The 27,855-nt window shown below is 36.0% G+C and overlaps 1 protein-coding gene and 1 long non-coding RNA gene across 39 annotated transcripts in view; both read right to left on the reverse strand.

Annotated features, from left to right (window-relative positions):
- Nrxn1 (neurexin I) overlaps nucleotides 1–27,855 on the reverse strand; it is a 1,059,516-nt gene that overhangs the window by 984,674 nt on the left and 46,987 nt on the right. The gene's annotated exons all lie outside the window — the stretch shown is intronic.
- On the reverse strand, nucleotides 40–27,115 carry 9330159H11Rik. Its single transcript, XR_385910.3, has 2 exons — nucleotides 14,546–27,115; nucleotides 40–14,449 (listed from the first exon to the last, which is right to left on the reverse strand). It is a non-coding gene; the product is annotated as an RIKEN cDNA 9330159H11 gene (long non-coding RNA).

The following is a 27,855-nucleotide window of genomic DNA, read 5'->3' on the forward strand; positions in this document are numbered from 1 at the left end:
GTGAGAACATAGCTATGTTCTATTATTTTTCCTCTGCAATCTATTCATCTAAACATGCCAAAGAATAAGATCAGATTTATAAATAATCAGTACAGAAAAGCTATGCAATTGTAAATATGGAAATGTGTATTTTGAGGCAGCAACATAAAATTAAAAGACATAGACTATATCAAATTATAGACCATGTTCTCACAAGTTTCTTGGATCCTTATTTGACAATTCTGGTGCCAGCTGTCATTGTATAAATACACTTATTATATCATAAGAAGGTGAGTTAGCCATGAGTTTTCCCTCTTCAAGAATAAAAGTAAGCAAAGTCTAAAAGGAAAAACGATTACCATTAGCAAAAGTTCTATCTATCTATCTATCTATCTATCTATCTATCTATCTATCATCTATCTATCTATCTATCTATCTATCTATCTATCTATCTATCTATCTATTTCCTTATCCATCCATCTATCAACTATCACATATGTATCAATCATGTATCTTTCTTTATATCTATTTATCATCTTTCTACCTATTTATCTATCAGTTTTTTTCTGTCAATCAATATATCTATCATCTGTCTATCTGTCTGTCTGTCACTTGTTTTATCTATTATTTATACCTACCATCTAACTATTTATGTAGAGGGAAGGATGTAGCAGAAGAGGTGGAGATTCATTATTTGGGACTGAAAAAATATTTCTCATTAAAATTGTTTTCTTCTTTTCATGGCAGTAGCAGGTAATATTGTTATACTGCACAAAGGAAAACATTAACCTGCCCCAAAGCATTTCTGATTTTATGTGAACAGACACCACCTTTTGGAAACAATAAGCACTGTCTATAATGCTGTTATTGTTTTATGTTAGTATTAGCACTAACAATATTTTATAAAGGAAATCTTTTTTAATATGTACAGAAAAATAATTTAAATTATTTACATGTATATATGAAAGAGAAAATAAAACAACCGAAGAATCTGGGATTCTACAGGGAAAGGGTTACACTGAAAGCCAGTGAGCAGAATTCAGGAGTTATAGACATCCTACAATGCACAGTGCAGTCCAGTAGGCTCCATGATGCTTTCAATTGGTTCACTAGACACTCATCCAAAATAACAATATATTTATCATAACACTGAGTAAATGAACACCAAGTATTTCAGACACATTTTTTCCTGTTGGTTAAATGAAGGAATACAAAAACTATTATGTAAATCTGAACTGGCTTAAAGATTTTTTGATTTAAAAATTTACCAAGAGTGTCTTCACAATTTCCAAAGTACTATGTCATCAACATAGCAGCTCTCATGATGTGAGTCATCAACAAGCCCACCTGTGTTAGTGTAGAAATGTGTCTTCAGAGCCTTGAGGCTTCTATATTTAGACATAGGCATCTGACTACATCATTAGTCTTCCCAATACCCACACACATGAGCATTTGCTTACAGTGATACATAGAACTTTCTAATAATAGCATTCTTCTCATTATCATTTATATCATTACTATAGAACTATATTAATTTTTAAGTTCTGTTGTATGATCTATGGCAATTATTCTAGCTAGATTATCTTGCCTATGACTTTCATTTTAGGACACTAAAACAAGTCCTTTATAAACATGTTGATGGACCACCTCTGAGATCCTAGTAAAAGTACATTTTTTCATACTTATAACTATAAATACAACTAACAAATTAATTTAGGCATGAAAAGACAATCTAACAATATCAAACTCTAGGATGAGAGGTACTTCGTAAAAAGAAAAAAGACTACAGATTTCCTTTGCCCTTCATGTTTAATTCTCTCATTAAGAAAAAAATCTTCAGAGGAACACTCTTCCATTGCTGAAGGTATTGCAAACTGGTATAACCACTCTGGGAGTCAGTTGGGCAGTTCCTCAGAAAATTGGACATAGTACTACAGGAGGATACAGCACTACCACTCCTGGGCATATACCCACAAGATGCTCCAATATGTAATAAGGGCACATGCTTCACTATATTCAGAGCAGCCATATTTATGATATCCAGAAGCTGGAAACAACGGAAATGCCCCTCCTCAGAGGAATGGGTAGAGAAAATGTGGTACATTTACACAAAGGAATAATATGCAGCTATTAAAAATAATGATTTTATGAAATTCTTAGGTAAATGGATGAATCTGGAGGATATCATCCTGAGTGAGGTAACCCGATCACAAAAGGACACACATGATATGCACTCACTAATAAGTGGATATTAACCCAGAAGTTCAGAATACCCAAGATAAAATTTGCAAAACACATGAAACTCAAAAAGGAAGACCAAAGTGTAGATACTTTGATCCTTCTTAAAAGGGGGAACAAAATACCTATGTAAGGAGTTACAGAGACAAAGTGTGTAGCAGAGACTGAAAGAATGACCATCCAGAGACTGCCCCACCTGGGGATCCATTCCATATACAACCACCAAACCCAGACACTATTGCAGATGGCAACAAGAGCTTGCTGACAGGATCCTGATATAGCTGTCTCCTGTGAGGCTCTGCCAGTGCCTGACAAATGCAGAAGTGGATGCTCACAGCCATACATTGGACTGAGCATAGGGTCCACAATGAAGGAGATAGAGAAGGTACTCAAGAAGCTGAAGGGGTTTGCAGCCCCGTACGTGGAACAATATGAACTAACCAATACTCCCAGAGCATCCTGGGTCCAATCCACCTTCCAAAGAAAACACATGGTAGGTCTCATGACTCTAGCTGCATATGCAGCAGAGGATGGTCTAGTCAGTCATCAATGGTAGGAGAGGCACTTGGTCCTGTGAAGGTTCTGTGCCCCAGTATAGGGGAATGCTAATGCCAGGAAACAGGAGTGGTTACGTTGTTGAGTGGAGGGCTGGGGGGGGGAGGAAGATAGGGGGTTTTCGAAATGGAACCAGGAAAGGGGATAACATTTGATATGTAAATATAGAAAATATCTAATAAAAAAGAGGAAAAAGTATACTCTTAAGCTTTCGCTACATCCAATACACAAATTTGGGTCTCAGAGCTACCAAGTTAGACATATCAGACATCTTTGTGCTATCACAGATTTCTTATTTTAAAATGAGTATGAAAAACTAGTTTAAAACAAATGTCTCTAAGATGATTCTAGAAACATGCTCCAAACCATGCATTGTGAAAGAGACTAGCATTCAATTTGTCTCCAAATCTCTTCTTCAGTCCAATCTTTTTTAATCTCCTGTATCATAGTTCAACAGAGCTTCCACCTTATTTTCACACTTGACATTGTCTTTAAAGAGAAGCTGACCCATGAAGATGGAATCTTCCAGAAGAAAACAGCAACTTATGCTTCACATTGCACCGTCCTGTGTGGTTAGTAAAACAGTTTTCACAGCAGGCCTCAGTTATCACGGTTTATAAAGGAAAAAGAACTAACAGAGACATACACTGTCTCCCTGCAGATACTTGGGAGCTGTATGAGTTAAAGTCTGTAATCTTCCTTATTGGTTCCTTTCCATATTCAGTAGTACATAAAATCAACAAAGAGTAGCCTTAGATGTAATAATTGACCAAGGACCAAATTTAAAATGAGAACTAAACACTAGTCTTATAAATTTATTATTTCTGTAATAAAAATAAAACATGGTGTTATTTAAGAGTAATATGATAAGCATGACTTTTGTAGAAATTAAATATCACAAAATTTCAATTTCAATTTTATGTACTACGTTTAGGAGATTCAACTTCCAGACTATTTCTTGTTTGCCATCAACACTCAGTTTACTGCACAGTTTACAGTCAGCATGTTACTGATATGAATGCTGCCCACAGAGCTGACTGTAAGATGGTTTAACAGTTTATGGGGCAGAAGAATGGCGGGTTGGATTTGGGTCATGGCAGGCACAACCCTGTGGAGTAATTTGTTGAGAAGGCTGAGAAGAGAGAAACACAGTGGGCAGAGATCCAAGAAAGCACGGACCATCACCTGGACAAATAGGTGTAGTCACATAGCCTGCCATACAAAGGTGAGCTTCTCTTCTTTGTGTTTTGAGAACCAAGGCAGAGTTGAAGTTTCTGTTAAATGTGCGTTCACAGAGAAAGACCTTTAGTACCTAAAACCAGATTCAATGTCAGAACACAAATAACAAAATGAAGAACCTGATGGCAAAGCCAGACTATTACACCTTACAGAGGGTCATCTGACCAGGTCAAGATGAAAGTATTCCTGAGATATAGAGGAGCCAGTAGGTAGTGATTTGAGATAAATAATGAAAAACATATGACTATTGAGTAATGGCTACCTACTTATAGTTTTGGTGCATTATGGGCAGTAAAGGACAGCTGTGGGAGAGGACAAAGGAGGTAAACTAGGAGTAAGGAATCAGTAACCATCAGAGACAGAGACAGAGAGAGAGACAGAGACAGAGAGAGACAGAGAGAGACAGAGACAGAGACTCCATGCTAACCTGAATTGATCCCCATAAAAGATATAAAGCAAAGACTATATGTAATTATATAATAGACACATTTTGAGTAGGATAAAAAAAATCACAATTCACAAGGCTGCTCATAAAAAAAGCCAAGAGAAGCATGGCCTATCTCTTTCTGCCACAAGCCCTGTGCCATTCTTCAGTGAAATTCTAGGACTAATTACAGATAAGTGAGTTAAACTCCATAAGTAGTGATGTCACAGTATTTAGAAAGATATTCTACCTAGTCATCATATTTCATAGAAAGAGAAAATTAAAGTATGCTTTTTAAAAAAAAGATATTAAAAATATACCAGTTGGCAAGTGAATTTCACTGATAAGTCATACCTTAAAAGTTCATATAGTCTCTGCCAGAAGATCATGGATAAAGATCATTAACTGTGAAAGAGTAGTGTCCCATTTATATGTGTATGAGGTTATGTATTTGTATGTTTAAAGAAAAAGCAGGAAGAGATTAAGCAGTTGGTGAATAGCCAGGCAGCTAGACAGTGTGCGACATCACATTTGAGAGCAATTCATTGCGTGAAGACACTGACTTTTATATCTCCCAAGATCATTTTTATAGAAAATGCAATAGTTCACTTCCACCTAGAACTTTGAAAGAAATCTAGTGAATGGCCAGGAATTGATAATAACTGAACAAGTGAATACTTAAAGAAATTAGTAAATAATTTCTATAGTGTCTTATTCATGTTTGTAGTAGCAGACTAAACTGTGGGCTTATGATTTCTCCAGAATTCAACAGGTAAAAGTTGGATTTATTGAAACACACAAATGACTTGCAGGAAAGCAGTGCTGATAAGAAATGTTTTTTTTTTTGCCTTCCACCGATTTTAAGTGTTTGATGAGAAAATGTTCAGTAACCTCTTATGGGAAAGAAACACTGGTATATAAAACTAAAATTAGTCAAAACTCTAGGCTTAAATCAGATTTAAAATCTGATAATCTGATATTTACAGGTGACCATGGCCCATATTGTATGTACTTCGCACATGGTGCCACAGATCATCAGATCCAAAGTGGTATTTGTAGACATACAGAACATCTCCAGAACTTTATCAGCTCATATTTACATTAATAGGACAGGAATTCAGGGACATTATTGTGAGGTCTCTTCCCAAAATCAATCAGCAGAGCCACTCTGATGCACAAGTTTACTACAACACAACAGGAAATTAACAGGGTACATGACAGACAAGGACTATACTATGAGGTCAACAAGATGCCTCTAGCACTTTCTGAACTAGGAGCAGAGCAGTGCTCACTGGCTTTCTTTAAAGTCTAGTGTCTTTTTTCTTACCATCTCCATTACTTCATCAAAAGGAAGAATATAGCCAAACATGGTTGTACATGCCTTTAATCCCAGCACACAAGATGCAGAGGTGGTGGATTTTGAAATGCTGAAGCCAGATTGGTCTTTGTGGTGAGTTTCTGGCTAGTCAGGGATACATAGTAAGAACTTCTATCAGAGAGAGAGAGAGAGAGAAAGAGAGAGAGAGAGAGAGAGAGAGAGAGAGAGAGAGACAGAGAGAGAGACAGAGACAGGAGACACAGAGAGAGACAGGAGACACAGAGAGAGAGACACAGAGAGACAAGAGAGAGACACACAGAGAGAGACAGAGATGGAGACAGAGAGAGACAAGAGACAGACAGAGAGAGAGAGAGACAGAGACAGAGAGGGGGGAGGGAGGGGAATAAAACAGGAGATTTTGTTGGTCAAGATGGTGCATCTATTCTTCAAGGCAAGCATGACAACTTCATGCATCAGATAAGTGTCTGAGTAAAAAACGTGGCCTCCCTGGGCTTTGTATTTTATCAATATATATGTGAAACTATAAGTAAACCTTTTAAAAAACATGAGGTAACATTGGAAAATTCTCAGCTGTCCAAAGATATGCCCCACGAGGTGTTCTGACATCAGAATAGGGAGAAACAGTGCTGGTGTCCATCAGCCAGAAGCCAGGTATCACAATAGTTATTCTACTATGCATAAAACAGCCACCACAACAAATAAATATTACTTAGCCAAAACCATAATGCATGCAACAAATTAAAACAGTACATATTCACACTATACCTGATGCAATATTAGCAATAACTAAGTGGCAACTTCTTGCTAAGTTCTCTCTTATGCACAGAACTGTTGAAATAATTAAGGTTTTGAATATGAAAATCAAGGAATCGACTTCTGTTTCAATGTTGGAAAAGAAAAAGTTCATCTCAAATTATGTGTTTGACTCTTCTTGTGAATTATTTTTTTCTGATAATTTCCCATTTGAAGAATAATTTAATTTTAAATGACACTTAAAACAATAGGCAATTTAATCTATCATTTTGGACCTGAAGCCTAGGTAGATCACAGCAAATTTATAATACCCATTTTGAGCAGTAGAGAATGTTTCAGCAATAAAGGGGTTAACTGTTGTGAAACACTTAAGCAGCAGTCTTGTCCTTGGCTAGGAAACAGCCTGTGTATTTCTTTTACAAAACAGGGATCTTATCGGAATGCTGTATTTACTTTTCTTGTTCAGTTACTCTCAGATTCTTAGTTTCTAGGCCAGATTTTTTTTTTTTTTGTTTTTTTGTTTTTGTATTTTCTAAATGTATCAGTCCTAGAAATTGGACTGCTTTCTGGGAATGATTGGAAAGAATGGCACTCAAGGATCAAGGTCAAAAGAACAGAGAGTTCCCATGTACAACAGAGAAGGCAGATGCAAAGCAACACATTTCATACTTTGAGGTTCAACGACAAGCTGCTGTTGGCCATTCAACATTCTGCTAGATATGTGTAAGAAAATCTCAGACAGACTAAACTTCTGCAAGTGGTTTCTTAGCACCTTCATTTCTGCTCTCATAAGTTAGTATAAGGGCTGGTAAAACAATTCAGCGAATGTACACTAGCCTAGCATGCTTAAGGCCTTGCACTTCTTCACAGCTTCACAACACAGTCACACACACATACACAGACAAACACACACACACACACATAGAGAAAAAAACACATATACACACACAGATGCACATATACATATGCACAAGAAGCTAGTGTTTTTACTTTAAAAGTCACGATTCTTTTTCTGGGATTTAGTATATAAATCATCTGCCAACATATATAGTTTTAATTTTTCTTTCTAATTTGGATGTTATTTTCTACACTTACCTAAACTCTTCAGTTAGTACCCAAAGCACAAAGTTCACCAGAACAACCTGATAATTATTATTCTCTTGGTCCCATTATTAAAGGGAAAGTCACTTGCCAGCACTTTACTGAGACTCCTCTCAGCTCGCAGGTTTCATCAGTGCTCTTTCCTTGGGAGGTTCCCTCTACTCTTAGTCTGCTACAGTTAAACCATTACATTCTAAACCCTACTAATTCATAATGTGATATAAATCTTATAGATTGTTATATTTTTCTGGAAAAAAATTGGGTTAGAATTGCTGTATTTATATTTGTAAAAAATAATTCAAATAAAACAAAACCCCAATATTTTTACAAAGGGTGAACCATTTCCTTCCTTAACCTAAATAAACAGACTCATATGGTAGGAGAAGACATCTCCAAAATATTTGTAGTGTGTATCAGGAGGCTGCTACCTACTGAGTGTTCGTGACTGTTTTCTATGAAACTATCTCCAGTGTTCACTCTGAAATAGATTCATGGGGCAAAAGGATGTCATAGCAGGTATTGGTACTCACTGCCAAGGATGGCAAGCCAAATTCAATCTCCTGGTGTCATACGTGGAAGGAGAGTAGGAAGTCCCTTAAGTGCCCTTTGCATACTACACATGTGCCATGCTATACACACATACATTAAAGATGAAAGATTCACTTATAACTCAGCTTCCTCTCTTGACTCAGGTGATTGCAAACTCAGTGCTGAACTTCATTTTTATTTGAAACTAACAGATGACTTTTGGAAGACTGTATTTGAGAGGTTCCATTTTAACTAGTCTAAGAAATAAAACTATTCTGCTTCTACTGTTATCATTAGAATTTATGTGACATTGAATTTCTGCTCTGAAAATTCTGAAATATAATGGATACCAAGAATTAAGAACTCTGCTTTAATTTGATGTACACTGTCTTGTTCTGAAAAGAAATGGGCCTACAATCAGATTACTTGCAAATGGGCACATCCTGTTAGTAGCAGCAAAGATGAACCTTAACATTGACCATAAGCCCAGGCTCAGAAAACCTGGACCAACCATAATCCTAAAATATAGATACATAATCTTTTGTTGATCATATAATCAAACTACAATTTAAATTTCCATTCATGCCATTGAAAGGATATATTCCTTCTCAAATCTCTGATAGGATTGAAGACTAAATAGTTACAGTCTCACAATTAAATTTAGGTTGTTTAGCATTTAGGAAGATGTTTTAGATCTAAGAAGATAATTTTACTTTAATATTTCAAATTAGGATAAAAATTAGGATATAAAGTTATTTAAATGCTGAACTCTAAACTCGCCAAGATGGGATAGATAATGAAACACGTTCACCTAGATTTCCAAATACAAACAGACTGGACAAACCAACTTAGCTCATACCTAATAATTTTAATAATTGTTTCATGAGTGTTTCTATTGTCTGTTGTTTATTATTATATCGAAAAGGAGCCTTTGTATTTAGACAAAAAAGGGGGGATTGTTGAGGTTTGGTCTGTTGCTCTATATTGTAATGCTAAATACTGATCCTGGTTGCACCCAGGGAAGAGGAGATTCTCACATGACCCAAGTGACACTATGTAACTTGCCCCCCAGAAAGGCTGAAGTGAGATAGGTAGAGTGTTGGTTCCCAGGATTTGGGTCAGAGGAGGACCACAGGGTAAGTGAATGATAAAAACATGGCTTTGGGGTCTGGTGAATTGGAGGTAAGAGCTGCCCAGATGGAATATGGCAAAAGTTATAACTTGGGTTGTTGATAAAGAAGTAGATACAGTAACACAGAGGGTAGATGTCTGCCTGTCTCTAGTACACTAACGGCTTATTATGAAAATATAAACTGAAATAAATAATAAATCATCAAGTCATTTTCAACTATTATAACTATATCCATTAAGACTTAACAGAAATACCTGCAACAGTTCATACTGGTAAGACAGAGGATTTCTCTCTGACTGCTTCCTGTGGAATCTGGTCAATTTATGAACTAATGAGTTTTTACATCCTTAATGTGGCCAATTCCTGAATTTTTGACCCTGTTATGGATTTAGATAGATAGATAAATACTTTCAGGCACAATAAAAAACTGTGAAAATAACTTTGCAGCAAATTTCTAATTCTGTCTCACTTACCCATGATATTGAAGAACAAAAAACCAGATTATATATTTCTTCTAAATGTAATTTTCAGTATGTTCACATCTGTGTATAAATGTTTATTCAATAATTAAAAAAAAAACAGCAGCAACAACAACAAAACCTCTGTTTTCTCCTATAACGAAGCAAGATTCCTAGTGAAGAGTTTGGGACACCAACCCAGCCACAAAACCTTTCACCTACAATCCATTCTGTTAGCAATCAGTGGTAAAGGTGACATATAAGTTGTGTGGAAACTTCATCCTGACACTGTATGCTGTATTCAAAGCTTGGTACATAGTCCAGTTGTCATCATAGAGGCTACATCCAGCAGCTGATGGAAAAAGATACAGGGATCCGGTGCTTAACATTAGGTAGAGTTCAAGGAATCCTGACACTTTTGCCTGCTTTTGGGACCTTTATCCTCCTCCTGCCAGCCTTACTATGAGGGGAGGGGCCTAATGTAATTGCAACTTGATATGCCATGTTTGCTAATATCCCTGAGAGTCTTGCCCTTTTCTGAAGGAAGAGAGTGGATGAGTAGGGAGGAGTAGGTGGGGGATTAGGGGGAGGAAGGAAGAGGAGGAAACTGTGGTTGGGATATAACATATGAGAGGATGAGAGGATAAATAAATGAAAAGTAACTTCCACCACACCAAAAAATACAATCAATGAAAAAAATCCAGGACAAGCACAAACTTTGAATTATAACTCAGAATTCCAACTCATATAAAAGTAGTAAAACAATGTCCCTTTTAATAATCCCATCAGTGAAGGGAAGAGATAACCTGTTAGAGACCATATCCAGAGGTTAGGCACAGCCCCCATTTGAGGGATGGGGTCAACCACCCTTCTCAAAGTTTTAACTCAGAAATGCTCCTGTCTAAAGAAAATACAGGGACAAAGAGTGGAGCAAAGACGGAAGGAAAGGCCATCCAGAGACTGTCCTACTTAGGGATCCATCCCATATGCAGCCACCAAACTCAGTCACTCTTACTCATGCCAAGAAGTGCTTGCTGATAGGAGCCTGATATGGATGTCTCCTGAGAGGCTCTTCCACCCATGGGACTGAGCATGGGGAGCACAATGGAGGAGTTAGAGGAAGGACTGAATGAGCTGAAGGGGTTTGCAACCCCATAGGGAGAACACCAATATCAACCAACCAACCACACCCCCCAGAGCTCCCAGGGACTAAACCATTAACCAAAGAATACACATAGAGGGACCCATGGCTCCAGCTGCATATGTTACAGAGGATGGCCTTATCTGGCATCAATGGGAGGGGAGGCCCTTGGTCCTGTGAAAGCTTGATGCCCAAGGGTGGGGAAATGTTAGGATGGTGAGGCAGGAGTGGGTAGGTGGGTGGGGGAAGCACCCTCACAGAAGCAGTTGGGAGGGAAGATGGGATAGGGAGTTTTCTGAGAGGAAACCGGGAAGGGGGATAATATTTGAAATGTAAACAAATAAAATAACCAATAAAATTTAATGACATCAGTGGCAATGTTATAATTTTTAGAGGGCACTATTTGATTGTATTTATACCCTGTAAGTATTAAATCGTATGTTTCAACAAACAGATAAGCACCTGGTGGTGCCTGATATACAAAGGTGATGACATGGAGACAAGTTTGTTTTTCAGTGCTTACTGGCAAAAAAAAAGTATTGGGCATATTCACTGTGATTTATCTTTGTTACTTTCCATTGAAACAGTTCAGCCAGATATAATACATCACAATTCACAATAACTATGCTACAGTGAATACAGATTATAGTTACAGAGTATCTTGATAAATGTAGACTTTTTAAGTTGATATGGTCTGCTCTAAGCTTTCTCTTTCCAACAAGCTCTCAGATGATGCTGATACTTCTAGACACTTCCTTAAGAAAAACATCACAGATAGATGATAGATAGATTAGATAGATGATAGATAGATAGATTGATAGATAGATAGATAGATAGATAGATAGATAGATGATAGATAGAGACAAATAACTATATATAGGCAAATAGATGATCAGTGATAGATGATAAATAGATAATAGACAAATAGATGCTAGGTACATAGATAGGTAGATAGTAGAAAGATAGATGATAGATAGATAGTAGATAGGAACCACAATTTGCTTAAATTAACTGCGCTATACTTAGTACAAGGATAGCAGTAGATGTAATCATATGGTTTCCAAAGAAATAAACATTACAACATGCATTTTACACACAAAGAGCGACAAAGAAACTTTAATTCTAGAAGAATGAATGGGAAAAGAAATGATAGAGTACTTAGATCCAGTTACTTTATTTGAAGGAAATCTATGTAAATGTAGTCAGTCACACCGCACAGTGTCACCAGTGACATCCTCAGATGCTACTTTCAGCTGAAGAGTAAACAGGTCTGAATAGTAATCAGGTTCAGGGTCCTGTGGTGTTGAGGCCCAACATATCCTTGAGTGAACACAGTGAGAAAGAAACTTATGATGTAATCAGGCTTTTATCAAACAAATGTTGGGATTAAAAGAATGTACCTCCACAATCGGCTTAACACAGTTTATTCTTATACATACCATTTGTTGAATCAGAGAAGGTAGAAGGTTTTCTATTGGCATTGTGGTTAAAGATAATTTATAGAGTGGGCTTGATGGAGGAGGACAAGGAGGAAGAGGAAAGGAGGGAAAAAAGGAGAACAGGGAAGAGGAAATTTTTTTTTTTATGAAAGGTACAGTAAAAGCTTATGTATTTGCAGAGCTAGCTAGCATTTTTCCTTAAAATATCTTCTCAGAAATAAGTGATTTTGAGAATATCATTGACTATGTCAAGTAGCTATTGACTTCTTTCTAGTGTTTCTTGTACCTGTGTAAGATTAAACAACGGGATGTATTCTGCACTTCTGTTCTGTTCAGAGCTGAGATATATCTGTAGTTAGTGCTAACAAAAAGCAAATTTCCCTTCAGTTTACAATTCCCTCTATCACCATTTTTCATATCTACTTTTAATTAAAAATCTGATTATCTTTCAGGGTCTCCTGAGGCCGCTGTTTCCCTTTAAAGAGTTGCTAGATGAGCTCTGCGCACAATTCACAGATGGATTCCTGTGTGTACTGTTAGGAGTTAAACCAGCAATTCACAGCACAGTCTTTATGTCCACTCAGCCAAAAAGTTAAGCACTGGCTTCCTTTACTCCAAAATATAACCATGGTCAAGGAATGAGATCCTCTGTCCAGAGTCCTCCTTAGCTCTCTCTGCCTTGCATCTACTTTCTGTGTTAAGCCTGACTTCACCTTTAGTTTTATCTCACAAACTACCCTTGTTCTATAAACACAGTGTTCAATCTTTGTGTTTTTATAAACAGTAATTTTGCAAGGAAATTATGAAAATTATGAAAAAACCTTCAATTCCCAAATTATCTCATTAGGTTTCTGTCCTCAAATAATTTTATTTTTCCAAACCACAAGTTAAAGATTCCTATAATTCCATCTATTGAGAGTTTGTCAGAAATAACTGTTTTTTTCTCTCTCATTTCTTCCTGGATTACCCCGCCCAACACAACTCTACTGTATTTCTTGCTTTAGAAAACAAACAGGTATATTAAAAATAAAAGAACAGAAGGAAAGAAAGAAAAACCAAAGAACCACATACTTACACATATACACACATCAAAAGAGCACAAAATCAGAAATAACATTATACAAGCAAAGCACCAATAATGTAAAAACTCCCCCTACAAAGCAATATTTTGAGAAAATATTATATGAAGAATTTCAATAAACATAAATTTAAACAAACAACCACCACAAGAATAGAAATCATTGAGTGTGTTACATGTACTTAGCCCCTTAAATTCTGAGAGGGACAGAAAGCACTGCGTCTGGGCCAGACCTGTGCAAAGATAAGGCGGTTTAGGCTTGTTACCAGGCAATTATAGCCTAAAGAGAGTTATACAAATAATCACTTTTCCCAAAAAAAAGCATGTCTATTATCTTTATATTAACGGTATTTAAAAGAATATTTATCTCTGGAACTGCAAAAAATAATGTTTTGCAAATTCATAATTTCCTTTCTTCTGGTTTCACTTGAATGGGACGTATTCCTTAAGCTCTCAATTTTTGTTTTCGCATATCTGCTGGAATGCTGCTGCCTGTGGTGCCTGTGGATCATGCTTGTCTCTTCTTCCTGTCTTTTTGTTCCCTCTGATCTTCCTCTCTCTATACCTGAAAACATCCAATAGTGATCATATAGAAAAATTATTATCATGCTTGTCTCTTCTTCCTGTCTTTTTGTTCCCTCTGATCTTCCTCTCTCTATACCTGAAAACATCCAATAGTGATCATATAGAAAAATTATTATCATGCTTGTCTCTTCTTCCTGTCTTTTTGTTCCCTCTGATCTTCCTCTCTCTATACCTGAAAACATCCAATAGTGATCATATAGAAAAATTATTATCATGCTTGTCTCTTCTTCCTGTCTTTTTGTTCCCTCTGATCTTCCTCTCTCTATACCTGAAAACATCCAATAGTGATCATATAGAAAAATTATTATCATGCTTGTCTCTTCTTCCTGTCTTTTTGTTCCCTCTGATCTTCCTCTCTCTATACCTGAAAACATCCAATAGTGATCATATAGAAAAATTATTATCATGCTTGTCTCTTCTTCCTGTCTTTTTGTTCCCTCTGATCTTCCTCTCTCTATACCTGAAAACATCCAATAGTGATCATATAGAAAAATTATTATCATGCTTGTCTCTTCTTCCTGTCTTTTTGTTCCCTCTGATCTTCCTCTCTCTATACCTGAAAACATTCAATAGTGATCATATAGAAAAATGTATACTGGAAAGAGATACTCCATCTATCTTCCCTTACGATGGCAAAGTGAGCTTCACCCACAGACTGTCCTCCAGTAGTTGCAGGTATTGTTTTCCTACTTGATGAAATCAAACAGACTTGAGATGTAATTCTGTAGTCACATACACCAGGCACTAGAAATTCTTCAGCTACCATTAGTAATGGAGATGCTGCAGACTGTCTGACTGAGGAAGACACAAGCTGTCATGTCCTCACTGAAGAGAGCAAATTATGATATATTTCCCCTACGATGTAAAATACAAGAATGGCTCATCGGCAGACTTCTAATGTTAAACACAGCCTCTACAAGACTAATATACTGCTTGTATCTTTCCAAGATGGCTGTGTCTGAATAGAGGTTTTCTTTATTTACTGAATATTTAACAAAGCAAAAGTTTCCTTCTCTTAGCCATATATAATTCCTTGCAAATTGCTAAATAAATATTTGTTTAATGAATTATTACATCCATGAATCACACATCATTACAGTTTAATTTTATCTCAAATAATAGTAGACGAAATATGTCATTTCCCTTGCTCTGATGAGTAATACAGCAATATGGTGATCAGCATATTATATTTGCCAGCTCTGCAGAAGAGTAGGAAGTGGAGAAATTTAAGTCCAGTTATGGTATTTAGCCAGGAATCATTACAAAATCCCTGTCATCTGAGCTTCTGATACACTGAAAGTATTCTTGTCAGTAGAACAATCAGACCATGAAACGGAAAAAGGCTTCAAGCTGTTAATCACCGCCAATGTTATGACGTCACAATCAGACCATGAAACAGAAAAAGGCCTCAAGCTGTTAGTCACCGCCAATGTTACGACGTCACAAGACGCCTGATGAATGTGAGAGTCTAGAGAGACTTAGTTCCTAGAGACCATTTTTATAATGAACCAATGGCCATTAGATCAATCATGATTCCCAGCTTTCTCCTGTCAGTTGCTTACAGCAAACAAAGTGACATTCTGCTCTTCCTCTCCTTGAGGATGGAGAACACAAAAGGTAGACTGCATTTTCAGCTAAAGGATACAACTTTTACTCCTTTCTCTCCAATGTACTGTGTATTGCGACAAGCCTATTTACAAATATCCAAATATGTGATTAGCCACCAAGTCTCAAAAAATTTTGCATTCTGGTAAAACTGGTGTCATAACTTTCCTTTAGAAAATACATTTCAGGATCATTAATTTTACAAAAATTTGACTGACAATTCATTTAATCTAATTTTTTAGAAATTATCATGCAGAAGATATTTATAAGTGCTTAAATTCAGGTATTTTAACATGAGGTACATCCTCACATAAAAACTTAATTATACAGTCAGTTATTAAATATGGCTTATTTCCAAATTCCATTATGTTCACTTTAGAGAATAATTCCCATTGAAATTCATATGAGCATTTAATATTCCATCTATTCCACAGAAATGAACTGTAAAAAAAATAGTGTGTGGCCAAAGGAGTTTTTAATTGAACACATATTACTGTATTTTAATAAAAAAAAACCCTAACTTCCAATTTAAATCTGAAGAACTATGGACACATTGGATCCATGTTCTTCTCAGTAAATGATGGAGATTTCAATTAAGAGAAAGGAATTATGTAATTACCGTAGAATTGATGGAACTCAAATATAAAGAGGAGATATAAGAGCATCAATTTGAGATTGGAAAAGGCAAGTCAGTGATGGGAAGAAGGAAAGGGATGGTGTAAGTGGTGTAATTTTATTTTAATTAAAACTGTGAAAAATAAATTTAAAAATAAAAATAGAGGAAGTGTAAAACTGAATATACATGCATGTATCCTTAAACATAGGTATATATGTTAACTATGAGAAATTCTGTGTGTGTGTATGAGATATATATTTACAGAGGAAATTATAATTATCTGGTTAAATTCATTTTTAATCATATGATTTTTAAGCTCAGCTTTTGAAAGGCAACGCATTGCACTGGGCCGTATGCATGGAGAAAATTAGCTACATTAATGCTTAAAAATGCAATACAGTTTTACACAGTGGTGGTTGGGAACTGACTGAAAATGTGTTCGTTTGGTTCAGTACTGGTGGAGAAAAGTCTTTGGAATGCTTTTGTATTATATTCATTTATTTATGCTTAATAGTTATAAATTTCCAACTAGTGTTTTTCATTGACTTATATGATTAAAAGCTGAATTTTAAAGAGATTTAGAATGGTTTGTTATTGGCTCAGATAACATTTAATAGAGAGCTTTAAATTTTTGATTTTTCTGGACTTAGTGGCATACTAACTTCATGCAGTTCACTCTGAGTTCAAAGCCAGCCTTGAATATATACTGAGTTTCATGACAGACGGGAGACCCTGTCTCAAAGAAGGGGGTGGGTGATTTTATTTCTCTGTAATCGTATAGACGTTGAAAAGTTTCTTGATTTTTGATGGAGGATAATAAGTGGCATGCAGAAATGGTGATGATGCAGGCAATTAAAGCCAATAGGGAACCTTTGTATGAAACAGCAGACAAGTTTGGCTCTCAGTGTAATTTTCTTCAATTATTAAAATTCTCCTTGGTGTTCATTTGAGTTTTATATTTTCACATAAACATACATTTTCCTATTATATTCTTTTGGAACATTGTGTGAGAGGCCAGTGAAGTGGCTGACACATTTCTGGACAAACTGCCTTATCTCCTATAAAATGTTGCTCTAAATTTGTACCTTCTACTAAAATAGTGGGGGTGGATGGACATTTATAATACAAGAAACATGACACTTCATCATCAGCTTTTCATAATGTTTGCCTTGACAACCGTGAAATATAAAACTTACACAATTAAAAAAATATTTTTCTTTGCTTATTCTAGCTGTTTGAAGATCCTACAAAATACTGTTTGAAAATTAAGACAGCATCACAAAATCTGTGGTTTTAAAGTCTTTGTGCATCTTGCACACATGAAAGAGAAAGCATGATGTGTGCGCCTCAGCTATTATGTAGGGTCAGGTGGTGGAAAGTCTTAACAGAGCTACTGATAAGCTAATTAAGCCGTTTTCATGGCGCCACCTAAGTGTCTCCCCCTCTCCCAATAGACATTAAAAAAATAAATAAAAACTAACAACATCTACAGTGAGTAGCATTCATGTAGCCTGTAGGTCTAGCCTGCTACTTTAGTTTTCCCATGACAATAATGGGAGGGCTTATTATTTCTTTCCCTTGGGCATTTATTAGGCTTGGTGAGGAAAGGCCAGACCTTCTCTGAGAAAGAGCATGGTTCTCAGCTCTATTTCAACATTTGAAAGTCAAATGCAATCTAGGGCTCTCCTCGTTTCATAAGCCCAACTAGAAGTTGTTTTCCTATGATTACCAAATTCCACTGCCTGTCATTTGATAAGCATGGAGGATGTGATTTGCTCAATAGCATTTAATAGAAGCAACTCACATGCTATGTAAGCAGCCCGGCTGGCCAAAGGCAGGGAGAAATGAATTTATGCGAATGCAAAGTATTAGATCAGGGTTGGGGTGGGGTCTTTACACTTCATTTTGTTTGGAAATGTACAGTAAAGTTCTGCATTAACAAGTGAGGCTTCTTTTTATTGTTAAAAATGTGTGGCACCTCTTCCTACAGAAATGCAACACTATATCCATTACATTATTGAGACCCTGTTTTCCCTGGGCAAATAAACCATTATTCTTTGTGATGATGAATTGGAAATCAGTTCAAAGTGCAAACAACATGGAGAAGGTTGGTAAATGTTATTCACTTTATTAAATTTAAACATATATTTCAAGTAAATATATATTTTAATTGTCCTTAGTTTCTCCTAGATCCTGTCGGGCATTTTAACTACAGATGAGCTTCTGGCCTTTTTGCAAATAATAAACAAATACATAATTAATTTGAATCTGTGAAAATCAAATGGAGACACAAACCCTGAAACCTAACCAAACCTTTGAATGAGATCTAGGCATTGTACAGCAGATCTATTCAGAATCATTTCAAGTCTGCATTTCCTGGAACATTTTCCTCTCGAGAAAATTTTGTTAAGTTTACCATCTAAATTTTATGATCAAGCCTAACAACTTAAATTTATGTTCCACACAATCCAGGTAAATTTCTAATATACTACTTCTCATGTAAAGCTTGCCACCACATAGTCTTTTCATAGTTTATCTTTACTTTTTAGTTAGCTTCAAATATATACATTTTAATGGGGTTCAGTTTAATATTTCAACACAAGCACACATATTTCTCAGATCAAAACAGGATAAAGAGAGTTTCCTCTCCTAATAATGTTTAGAGACTTTGGAACATTTCTTCTCAACCGCAAAAGAGAGTGTACACTGGGATATGGTGAGCCATAGATATTCCAGTGTGCAATGCAAAACACCTGCCTGAGTTTGGATACCTGTTTCCCACTTTACTGTTTTGATCACCTCCACAGCTAATCTCATGACCAATACTCTATTTCAGGGAAGTTATTTTACTCATAGTGAGAATGTAATAGATTTAAAAGGGGGCCAGTAGTAATTAGTAGTCCTCAAAAATAGGGGAAGTGTTTCAAACAGATTATTTACCATAAATAACTGCTAAATGGCTGGTGTTGGTACAGAGGGGTAGAAGAGATGGGGCTTTCCATTCTTTGCACTGAAGATGTTGATATTGAATATTGAGTCAGTTTTCCTTCTGTACGCTTTTCATCTTTGATAATGTGGGATGGTGTGAATCATTTTTGAGGTCCTTACATTTAGAATTGCCTTGTTCTGTTGTCTCCCGGTAGACTGAAATTATGAAATGAAAATATCAAAGGGTTGACTTGGCCTGATGACAACAGCTATTCTTGGAGCTCATGACCAATGATTGTACCACTTGAAAAACAGTCAAGGAACTCCTGGGTCATGGCATTTTTAGTCTTAGAAATTATTTCTACAGAAATCATTAGGTTACAGATTTAAAATACAATGAAGATAACACATATGTTTGTAATTAAAAAAAAGAAAAAACCCTTCTGATGGGTGGATGTAAAAGAACCAGACAGGCCAGGCAGTGGTGGAACACGCCTTTAACCCAGCACTTGGGAGGCAGAGGCAGGCAGATTTCTGAGTACAAGGCCAGCCTGGTCTACAGAGTGAGTTTCAGAACAGAAAGGCTACCCAGAGAAATCCTGTCTCAAAAAACAAACAAACAAAAACGAACAAACAAAAAAAGACACAGAACACAGCAGAAACTTTAGCTGTATAACTCCATTGTCTAACTCCTGCCATGAAACTCTTTATGACTTTTTCATTTTTGCAAAATGATCCAACTGAGAAAATACGATATGCAATTCAGACCCATTTAATGCTTTCAACTGTTCATTACAGATAACGACAGTTATCACAAACTTATTTTTCTCCACTACCTCTTAAGTATCTACTTCACATATTATCAACTTTCAGAAAAATCAAGCAAAACAAACAAACAAACAAACAAAAAGTGCTGCACATGATGTCCTGTGATGCCTCAGTTCTCTGACCACCAGCACTGCTAGCCCATCTTCCTGTGACCTTTGCCCTGTTCTCTCTCCTTTTTATGGTTGGCAAGTTAACTCTTTACCCACCAGACTTTGTGGTTCTTCTGGGGCTTGCTTAGATTACATATCCTGTCTGCAATTCAGGAATTTTACTGTAGAAAAGATGAATCTCTTCATTAAGTAATAAGTTCTCTTTGTGTTAGCTCATTCTCATGAACATTCAAAAATGCTGTCGTATCTCATATTTTAAAGGCTACCTATTTCTTGTTCTATGTCCCTTGTCTCAATCGAATCTTCCTATTTTCTTCTAGGCTTGAGACATTTGGTTATTGCTCCAATTCCTTTACTGATTCTTTAAGGTCAGTAAACTGAACTTTATGACTGCTAGGCCACACTTTGCTCTTCAGCTTCTAAGGATACTCTGAATGCCTTGCTCTGGCTCTTGCTTTTGTCAGTTCTAACTTAATTTGCTCACTTTCTTTTCCTACTTTTGTTCTTGCAATGTCCACGAACATACCAAGCCCAAGCCTTGCCCACTTCCTGTCCCTATCCCTCACATATTTTCACTTAAGGGACATTTTCTCTCATAGACACAGTTGTCTCCTGCTTTCTAGTGTCAGTCTTCATAAGGAACCATTTAGAGATATATAGATCACTCACCACCAATTAGCATAGTAGTAAATTTAAAAATTTGGTATTTCAAAGTAAGGTAGAAATTGTACGATGAGAAATCATTTATTGTTTTGATGAACTTTGCTTCTGTAATTCCATACTTGAACAGTGCCTAGTTCAAAACAAGATTTCAAAATAATATTACATTATACTTCTCATATTTGTATCTCGAATGCCTCATCTAGATGTCTAGAATATGTTGGTTATGCTTTGGAGTTTATAGATCAAATAGAATGATATATTTGAATGTCTCAAATCTCTGTAAGTCTAAAAGGAACAACTGATTGATAACAACATTATCTTTGTTTCTAGTAACTGCTTGTTCTAAATGTCATTTTATTAGTATAATGATTTTCCCTAATTCAAATAAAAATATTTGAAAAATTATAATGTTTCATTAGGATGTACAAAAACTGATTCAAAATGTATAGTTCTCAAGATATAGAAAAAAACAAATTTGTATTTTATGCTAGTTTAACATGTTTGAATATACTCAGAAGAAGGAACAGGTACCTTATACCATGGTTCCAATGCCTAATGTATAAAGGCGTAATAGACAGAGAATGCACTAGTGAGAAAGAAGTAAAGATATAGAAAATAATATAACCCTAACAGCCGTTAAATTTCTGTACCTGGTAAATATAGTATTGCAGGGCTAAGTAAATTTTTCTTGAAAACACTCCATTCTTCTTTACATTTTAAACATCTTGAAATGTTAAGTTTCAGACATCCTCCCACGCCTACTGTCACCGCACGGCCTCAATCACACAAAGCATGGATGCACACACAAGCATACAACTTTCATCTTGCTGTTACTGCCCCTTTATTTTTATCACAATATATTTGACGTACACAGTGACTAGTTGCATAAAATGTCTTTTCATTTAAATATATCGTGTACTCGAACAATGTCCTATCACTTCCTGTTAGTCTCCTTCCTTCCCCAAGAAACTCCCATTTATACTTTCATATGATATTTTGTGTATATGTGCATATATGTATTTATATAAAATCAAAGATACTCAAAGGAGACAGAACATGTAATACTATTTTGTCAGTCTGAGATATTTTGGTTAATATTATTTTATTTATTACCACGAGAAAATATCTAACCAAAGTAACTTAAGTGGGGAAGGAAGGACTTATGTTGGGTCTCCTTTCAAGGCTTCAAGCCATCGTGGTGGGGAAATGATGGGAGCAGGAGCTTGAGCGCGCATCACAGTCAGCGGGCAGAAAGGGATGAGGGAGCAGGAGCTTGAGCGCGCATCACAGTCAGCGGGCAGAAAGGGATGAGTGCTGGTACTTAGCTTCCTGGCTCTTTTTGTTGTTGTTTTCCAATATATGAAACTATTGCAAAGAATAGCAACACACTCACATAAATGTCCACCATCATATAGATACAGATAAGCCAGTTTATAGGATGATTACTTTATCTCATTTACATTTATATTTAAAAATCCATTCCTAGTGCTCACTGTACCTATTATTTTCAATACACCATTGATCGAAGCTATGCAAATATATATTTCTCACAGTCATTATTTGCGAAATGAACCTCAGTATTTGAGGTTCCAATAAAAAAGGTGAGTACATATTATGACGTCTTAAAACATGTTATCACCAAAAATAGTGGTAAACACTCTCTAAATCATATCTAAAGCATACACCTAAAATAACAGGCTAGATATTTATTAGTTAATGGCCAATTTTTCAGGGCTAATAGTTTTCAAACTGTAGTCCTAAAATCATAGTCCCCAATTGCTGTACTATAATAAACTTAGTCCTTTACTTTGGTAGTCAACTAAAAGTCCCATTACCCCACCCTGGAAATATCTGTGATGGGGAGCTTTGATTCATTAAATAGAGAAAATTGGTGCTAATATCTGGTGGTACCAGTCCACAGTCTGGGACCCAGAACTGATCAAAGCTACATCTTCAAATTTGTAGGCACCTGTCATCTCACTCAGGAATATGTCCTTTTGGCTCATCGTTTATTTATCAAGTCATTAATATCATGCCTAAATTTTAACCATGTTGTCTGTTTTATTCTAATATTTCACAGCATTATTCTGGATGAAAATATTAAGAATAGATAGAAATAGGAATTAACATTCCCCCATGAAGAAAAATTAACATACAGTAGAGTAAAATCATCTACTCTTCCAATAGATCCTTGAGTTAGCTCTGCACTTGGGGGAGATAAAAAAGTTAAATATGGAAAAGCACACACTCAAGCTATAACCATGAATAATGATTTTATCACTGGTAATTTGCATGATTTCTGAAGTTTTCAAAGTTTAGTGGAAACATAAGGAAACATTATCTTAATTAACTTCATACAATTACAAAGGATGGGCCTAATGAATCTATCATAGAGGTTAATTTATAATTTTAGCATTGTAAAGTTTTTGTCATTTATCTCAGCTATTATTTTCAGAATCCAGGAAATAATGGGTAGAATCACGGCTATTGTGGGTCTCTAGTTTTCCATTGAAAACACTTGGTCCTGTATACTGAAACTATGCCACTTGATGTGAGCATACAGAAAGAATGAAGAACATAGACCACACTCCTGAGATGACACTCCTACTCATTGGAGAAGAGACAGGGTTCTTCTATTCAGAATGATTCCAGTTTCCCTAGCAGTGACTAGAGAAAGCAGTACAAAGCCCTCCAGTAGAAATTTGCTGGGCTATTCAAACTATCATTTTTTCCCTCACCATGTGAATACCATTAGACTGTTTCAATAAAAGCTATGATGATTAATAAGGACTTTTTGTACAAAATGCCAGGTCAGGAAAAGGAAATGAGCTTCCATACCATATTACTCTCATTGTGACTGTAATTCACTCCCATCTATGGGACATATGCTCGGCAGATCTGAGTCCTGAAAGGCAAAAAGGCACCAGTATCTGGGCTTGTGCTTTTTCAAGCTTACTCAGCAGGAATGAAGAAATGAGGACAGAAATTGTGCTTAAGTAACTGCAAAGAATGATATATTTATAAGAATGTAAGAGCCATTTCACCTGGTAAAGGCTGCCCCATATCTGCTGACTGTTTAGTTTTCGGAACTTAGAGGTTCTTCATCAGACTACACACTCACGTTCTTATTCTCAATCCAGACCTAGAAGAAATCTCTTTTGGATCAACTTAGTTCTCTCAGATCATTACATGTGGGTGTTTAAAGTGACATAGAAGCTAAAAGATCAGGAGCCTATCAGCCTTCCTCACATCTAATCTGTAAAATATCAGCTTCTCCATTTTCTGCCAATGTTATATACATATGTGGACAGGTATAACTGTTTCTGTTTTGTGCCACTTCATTTTGGTAGTTGAATTTAACATCTTCCTGGATTTATATGGCAATGTGAATTGTAAACCTCTAAACTCCCACAATACTAAAGATTCATGACTGTCACTCAGAGAACACCATCATGTTTTATGCACAGTTGTAAAGCAGTGTGAAAATTACATAGAAGAGCCAACCTAAGTGCTAACCAGAGAGATGAGTCAATACCTCAAGACAAAGAATCCATGCTACTGTCTATGCGATGGTTCATGATCGAAAAGGCAACATGAATAACAGGATGAAAAAGCATGGCTTAGGAGCAGTGTGAGAAAACCACATTTTGTAATAAAGATTTTGTCCATATCTCCCCTTGATAAGAGATCTGTCTATGATCTCTTTCCCTAATTTGAGGCAAGGTCAATATGCTTCTGTCTTTTGTGCTACCCTGTGGCATCTCTATGTTCTAAAGAGGAAAGGGGTGACCATGGTAGACCTCTTCCATGTGAACATTTTTGTTTGTGTCTTTTCTTTTGTGTTATAGTATAAGCCAGTGCACAGAGGAACTCTGCCCACCTCTATATCTCAAGGTAGATGCATACCTAAGAGGACCCTAGGTTTTCTTACATTTTGGAAGCTGTGTCCTTAAAAGTTTCCTTTAGTATTTAACTCACAAATTAAAAATTGGTTTATCTTAATAGCTTCCATATATCATTCTGGGTTTCTTTGAGTATAAAATTATTCTTCATTTATGTTTTGGAAGGAAAATGTTCTATTTAATTAGTATTCCAGATATCCCTTCATTATATGAAATGGTACATAGATTAATTTTGCATCTTGCAAAATTAAGACAATTTCCATGGTACTTGATAAAAACCTAAGCACCATGTGAATTAAAAATTTTAGACCAGTTATTTAATGTTCATATTAATAGGAACGAAATCTAATAACTTCCTCTCTATAATGTCATAAGACTGATACAATGAGGAATTGTAAGCCTAAATGCATTTGTGAGAGATGAAGAAAGCACACCACAACAGCCGTCAATTAAATGTCATCTCAAATGTCCTTCTGAGCATGCTTTCCTGCACATGCTTTGGATTCCCACTTAAAACAGTCTAGAATACTACATAAATTCCATTAACTGCTCTGGAAATTAAAAAAAAAAAGCTAAGCAAAGGTCAAATGTGCCTTTCAGATTGAAGTTAATTATTTAACAGGCCATTAGAAATGTTCAAGGAATAACTTAATATTTGTAGAATTAACTCCTCTTAATTTCAAAAACTGCATAATAGACCTATGAATATATCATAGTTAATGGCATAAGCAGTAATTTGTGAAGCTCAATATCTTTTTTCCCATCAGTAATGGTGTGATAGTTCATTATCATTAAAACTACCACATATAATCTTCATCTGAGGCACACCAAACTGCCTTGAGCAGCCTGCCATCCCAGGGGGGACCACCATTCTCCTGTCACCTTTCTGCCCACCTTAATCAGAATTGTGGATCCTGAACCATATAGACCTGCTGATATATAACTATACCATCAAGGATCCCATCAGAGGCCTGCCATTCCAGGACCAACAAGGTTAAAACCCCACTCCCAATAACTATTACAACAGGAACATCCAGGGACCAAAGTCATCCAGATACCTAAAGACCCTCAAAGGAACACAGTAAACAAAAATCAGGGCAAGGTGACACCCCCAGAGCACAACTGCCCTACTGCAGAAAGCTCTGTATATCCTAACACAACTGAAGCACAAGAAATTGACCTTTGCTGGGCAGTAGCGGTGCACGCCTTTAATTCCAGCAATCGGGAGGCAGAGGCAGGCGGATTTCTGAGTTCGAGGCCAGCCTGGTCTACAGAGTGAGTTCCAGGACACCCAGGGCTACACAGAGAAACCCTGTCTCGACTAAAACCTAAATAAATAAATAAATAAATAAATAAATAAATAAATATTGACCTTAAATTCAATCATCTTGTAAAGAAGATAAAAGCCTTTAAAGAGGACATGAATAAATCCCTTAAAGAAATACAGGAACATATAGTCAAATAGATAGAAGTCTTTGAAGAAGAAACAAATCCCTGGAAAATACACAGGAAAATACAACTAAACAGTGAAGGTAATAAATAAAACAGTGCAAGATCTGAAAGTGGAAATAGAAGCAATAAAGAAAACACAAACTGAGGGAATCCTGGAGCCTAGGGAAGATAACTTGAACTACAGGTTCAAGAATCACCGACAGGAGATGAAAGAGAGAATCTCAGGAATAGAAGACACAACAGTGAAAGAAAATGTTAAATCTAAAAAAACACATGACACTAAACATTCAGGAAATCTGGAATACCATGAAAAGTCCTAACATGAGCATAATAGGAATTGAAAAAGGTGAAGAGTCCCAGTTCCAAGGCCCAGAAAACATTTTCAATAAAATCATAGAAGAAAACTTTCCCAACTTAAAGAAAGAGAGGCCTATAAACTTATAAAAAGCTTATAAAACACAATGTGGAGTAGTCCAGAAAAGAAAACCATCCCGGCATATAATAATCAAACCACAAAATCCATAGAACAAAGAATATTAAAAGCAGCAAGGGAAAAAGGCCAGATAATATACAAAGGCAGACCTATCAGAATTATATCTGACTTCTCAACAGAGACTCTAAAAGCTAGAAGGGTCTGGACAGATATCTTTCAATTTCTAAAAAAGCACAGGTAACAACCCAGACTACTATAACTAGCAAAACTCTCAATCACCATATATGGAAAAAACAAGATATTTCAAGAGAAATCCAAATTCAAACAATATCTATCTACAAATCTAGCCCTATAGAAAATACTAGAAGGAAAACCCCAACCTAATGAGTCCTAAATGCATCCAAGAAAACTCAGAAAATAAGTAATTCCACAGGAGCAAAGACAGGAAAGTACACACACATACACACACTCACATACACATGCATGCCCCTCCCCACTAGCATTACCAATATTAAAATAACAGGAAATAATAATCACTGGTCGTTACTCTCTCTCAACATCAATGGACTCAATTACCCAATAGAAAGAAAGACACAGGTTAAAAGAATGAATATAAAAACAGGATCCATCATTTTGCTGTAAAAAGAAAAAAAACACCTCAGGAATAAAGATAGCCATTACCTCTGAGTAAAGGGCTGGAAATAACCAAGAAAATGGAATGAAGAAGCACGCTGGAGTAAACATTCTAACATCTAGTAAAATAGATAAACAAAATTAATCCAAATAAACAAGGCAGGACACTTAATACTCATCAGGAAAAATCAATCAAATACTTGATCCACCATGATCAAGTAGGCTTCATCCCAGGGATGGTTCCAATATGCAAAAATTCATCAATGTAATCTACCACATAAACAAACTGAAAGAAATAAAATCACATGGTCAACTCATTAGATGCTGAAAAAACAAAACTTTGAAAAAGTCCTGTTCATGTTAAAAGGATTCGACAGATCGTGGATACAAGGCACATGAATACAAGGCCTAAACAACCAACGGAATAGAAAGCCAGCCAGTAGCCAACATCAAACAAAATGGAGAAAAACTTCAAGCAATTATACTAAAATCAGGGACAGGAAAAAGCTGCCCACTCTCTATTTATTCAACATAGTGCTTAAATTTCTGGCCAGAACAATTGAACAATTGAAAGATGTCAAGCAGACAAAAATTGGAAATGAAGAAGATAGTGTATTGCTATTTGCAGATGATATGATAGTAAACATAAGTGCCTTCCAAAATTCTACCAGAGAATTTCTACAACTGAAAAACATC

The sequence above is a fragment of the Mus musculus genome, chromosome 17, assembly GCF_000001635.26.
Source record: "Mus musculus strain C57BL/6J chromosome 17, GRCm38.p6 C57BL/6J".
Classification (NCBI taxonomy): Eukaryota; Metazoa; Chordata; class Mammalia; order Rodentia; family Muridae; genus Mus; species Mus musculus.